General features: G+C 42.6%; 1 pseudogene; it reads left to right on the top strand.

Moving 5' to 3' along the window:
- Positions 1-1972: 1972 nt before the first annotated feature.
- On the top strand, positions 1973-2610 carry LOC102771463 (annotated as a pseudogene).
- Positions 2611-4484: the final 1874 nt, after the last annotated feature.

Genomic DNA, 4484 nt, shown 5'->3' with positions numbered 1-4484 from the left:
ACGGTGGGGTGGGAGTGAGGGCAGAGGGTGGGGCGGGAACTGGGTGGAGGGGAGTTATGGGGGGAAAAAAGAGGAACAAATGTAATGATCTGAACAATAAAGATTTAATTAAAAAAAAAAGAAAGAGATCAAAGGTCAAAACACCCTCTCTTGGACTGGGAGTGAGAGAGTTCCTGCATCTGTCCAAGAGGGTCATCTGCAGTGTGAAAAGCCAGGGTTCAGCAACAGGGGGCATTTTCTTCGTCTCAGGGATTATGAAAAGCATCCATGACAGTAAGGGGGTGGGTGTGGGGTGGGTGCTGTCATTGAAAAGTCTAGGTGAGCAGGGAGAGCTATGCCATTTACAGGCATACCCTATCCACTTTTCCTTTCACAGCATTTACACAATGAATTAATGTTTAGTTTTGAACGGCATTACTTCTTGAGTCTCCTCCTCCTCCTTCACTTCCTCCTCCTCCTCCTCCTCCTTCACTTCCTCCTCCCCGGGAAGCAGCAGAGGGCTGTTGTTTTCAAGTCTTTGGTTGATACTCAGGTGTAGGACAGCAGTATGTATGTATATATGTATGTATGTATGTATGTATGTATGTATGTATACTGTATGTGAGCCCAAGGATGGAGAGAATATCTGGGTGGGGGGTGGAGTGGAATGGACTGGAGTGTAGTGGAGGAGAAAGGGAGAGAGAGGGAGGGAGGGAGGGAGGGAATGTAGGAGGGGAAGAGAGAATGCCAAAATGTCAAAGGACCTCCTTAGTTAATGACACCAGGCATGGGTATTATTCTGAATGTTTTTTGTTTGTTTTCCTCAAATGCCACCTACACAGAAAACCAATAATGTGTGTGAAGTTAAACTAAGGTCAACCCAAGGAGAATGTTAACTTTTGATTGACTGCAAGGCTCTGTAATAGGTCGCCCTGTGGGAAGCCACCCATTGTCTTCACTATCAGAGAAGTGTAAACAAGGATCCTGGAAAGCTGGTGAACCTTGAGCCCATTGTTTAGTCCAGACAATGGGGGCTCAAGCAATTTCCTGATCAAATAGTCTCAGAGTAAATCTTTCTAATATTTACTGGCCTTTAAGATAGTCTGTTCCTGCAATTACCTGCCTGACTAAGGGCTAGATGTGTATCCAAAATTGAATAAAAGGTTAGCAAGGCCTTAGCACCAGTGGAAGTCCTTTCCCTTGTATTGGGCTTCCCACCTGGCCCCAAATATTTCCAAATTATTATTTCTTGTCTGTCATTTGCATGCAGCCATTCTCCAGATCCCGAACCCTGAACCACACAGGACATGGGATTCACATCTGGCGTCTCGACGAGGGAAATCTGGAGGAGAAGACTTCGCCTAGAGTGAAAAACAAAGTTTCACCGGCAAGGTGGGGAAAATTCACTGGACAGGTGGGGAAAATTCACCAGATAAGTGGGAAAAAGTAATTCACCAAAAAGGTGGGGAAATTCACCACATGCAAAGCCCACGGTCAGCTGCAGAAGTCATGATCTGTAAGTAGGGCGGGAACATCATTTTAGCCAGGCTAATGGGGCAGAATTCGGTTAAAAGGTAAGAAACTTTATTGTAGACTTTTGGTTTGCATGCTTAAGGAATTAAAGTTTCAGAAGGTATTCTCTAACAGTTTTTGCTTGATATTATTATGGAACATAACCTTTGGTTTCCTGAAGAAGGTACATTAGATCTTGAATGTTTGGGAAAGACTGGGTCAAAACTTGAAAAAAGCTCAGCAGCCAGAGACACTTTAATTCAGCAATTAGCTTCTGAAAACGCCAATGCTGATTGTAAGAAATGCCAGATGCCTCTGAGAAAAAAATAGCACCATTACAGAAACGATTTGAGCATGTCAGAATGAGGGGTCAGGCACTTTTCAAGCAAATTTACTCACTGTCGCTGTAACAGTGAGGAATAAAAGGTGCTATAATTGTGGACAAACAGGTCATTTTAAAAAAGAATGTAGCCGGCTGCCAGCTGCCACCTCCCGGCGCATCTAGGAGCCATGTCCACCTCATTTCCCTCCCTCTTCCCCATGTGACCGAAACTCTGGTTGAATCTGGATCAGCCTGTGTGGAAGAGACCGAGCTGCAGCAGCAAGAACAGCAGCACAAGCCTGGCTCCAGAGCAGCGCAGAGAAAGACAACAACCTGGTACCTATTGGCAAGCCGGCCTCAGAGCACTATGATGATGAGGAAGAGGAGGATGAGATGATGATGAGGATAGTGAAGAGGACTCAGAGGAGGATGAGGACATGCAGGACATGGACATGGATGAGATGAATGACTACAATGAGCCACCTGATGATGGAGAGGTCAATGAGGTGGACATGGAAGGCAACGAACAGGATCAGGACCAGTGGATGATCTAAGTAGACAAGGCAGGGTGGTCTCAGGGAGATTGCAGGCCAACCCAACCCAGCCTGTGACTCCTGCAGAACCAGCTGATCACCCAGTGCCTGAAAGTTCACCCTCAGGCTCCTCCTCAGCTGCAGCCAGGACCTGGTCTCCTTGGCCCCTCCCAGGCCATCAACCTACCCTTGAATCCCCAGGACCTGAGTCCACCCCACCTTTCTGGCCAGTACCTCACCCTTTGAGGTGTAGTCTCTTTCTAACTCTCTCTGAATTCAAAAATTATCCTGTAAAAACATTTTTACCTCCCCCCCCCCAAAAAAAAAAAAAAAAAAAAGAATGCAGCCAACCAAGGGGGCGCTCTAAGGAAAAGCGCGAGCAATCCGCTTCCCCATTCAATCAATGCAGATTCAACCTCTTTTATGTCCTAGGTATTAAAAAGGAAATTATTGGGTACTTATCTATTAATTATTGTTTTTCTTTGTTTATTGTTAGTTTATTAAGCATGACTTTAATTTAATAAGAAAGAAATGATAGATGGCCAGGCCATTGCTGAGTTTTCCCAGAATAAAAAAGAATGCAGGAATGGGGAGAGAAAGAATATGAGTAGTACACATGGCCAATAATACAGGTTATAGAAAAATTCCCTAGACAAAGGGAAGTAATTAAAAAATTACTAGGTCTCTTGGCGACCCTGTAAAATAGGCGCCCACTCTCAAGAGTGTTATTAAGTCTCATTTTTGCCATGTTTTTATTTCCCAGTCCGTCATTTGAAATGTAGACAAATGAAACATTTCCCAGAATTTGGGGATGCATTTGGGGTTTCTGTACCCGTGAATAGAAAAGCAAGCTTAAGAAAATGCGCACGCTCTCCCCGACTTCAGGTGACTTCCTGAGCCCCATCTCTTCACGGATACTACAGAATAAACCAGACTGTGTTTTCTTTAAAAAGATGACCAAAAAATGACACAAAGAAAATACACAGGCTATGTTTGGACAATAGGATTAATGTTTCCATAATAATAAGAAATTTTAAAATAATAATGTACCACATTCCAAGGTTGCCTCCCAAATCTTGGGGCACTCCTGTTTTTCCACAAAATAAAAATAAAATAAAATATAATAAAATAAAATAATACTTTAGCATTGAAGCCACTAAAAGTCCACACGTTACCTCTGTTACAAAATTTGCCAAAATAAAATGCCTTGGATGGTAATTGGCTTTGAAATCTTAAAGTTGTTAGAACATAAATAATAAAAAATAACTAAAATAGCCGAAACCGGTTTGGCTCAGTGGATAGAGCGTCGGCTTGCAGACTGAAAGGTGAGATTCCGATCAAGGGCATGTACCTGGGTTGCGGGCACATCCCCAGTAGGAGATGTGCAGGAGGCAGCAGGTCGCTGTTTCTCTCTCATCGATATTTCTGACTCTCTGTCTCTCTCCCTTCCTCTCTGTAAAAAATCAATAAAATATATTAAAAAAATAACTAAAATAAAGAATTTGTGGTAAAGCTTTTCAGTAATGATATATTAATGATAAAGGGCCATTCACTCTTCTCCCTGTGAAAGCGGAGAAGCCGGCGGTGGCAACAGAACCCTTACCTGTTATCTCTAAAAGAAAAAAAAAGTGGTAATTTTAAAAATTCCCCTTCCCCTGCCTTTTCTCCAGAATCATAATTTTCCAAAGCCTTCAGTAATTTAAAACTTTAGGACATTGCTGAATTAAATAATAAAAATTATTAGATATCTGGGTATTTTAAAATAAGATACTAAAATATTAATCTAAACTTAGCCAATCTAATATACTTGAAATCACATGGAAAGCTTTATCAAATAAAAATTAATAACTAGCCATCACTGGTTTGGCTCAGTGGAGAGAGCATCGGCCTGCAGACTCAAGGGTCCCGGGTTCGATTCCGGTTAAGGGCATGTACCTTGGTTGCGGGCACATCCCCAGTCGGGAGTGTGCAGGCACATCCCCGGTGGGGAGTGTGCAGGAGGCAGCTGATCGATGTTTCTCTCTCATTGATGTTTCTGGCTCTCTATCCCTCTCCCTTCCTCTCTGTAAAAATCAATAAAATATATTTTTTAAAAGAGCTAAGTAAATAGAAGACTATAGATAGAGTGATTTGCTCAA

Source organism: Myotis davidii, unplaced genomic scaffold, assembly GCF_000327345.1.
Source record: "Myotis davidii unplaced genomic scaffold, ASM32734v1 scaffold1251, whole genome shotgun sequence".
Classification (NCBI taxonomy): Eukaryota; Metazoa; Chordata; class Mammalia; order Chiroptera; family Vespertilionidae; genus Myotis; species Myotis davidii.
This window is presented reverse-complemented; position numbering and strand designations above follow the sequence as displayed.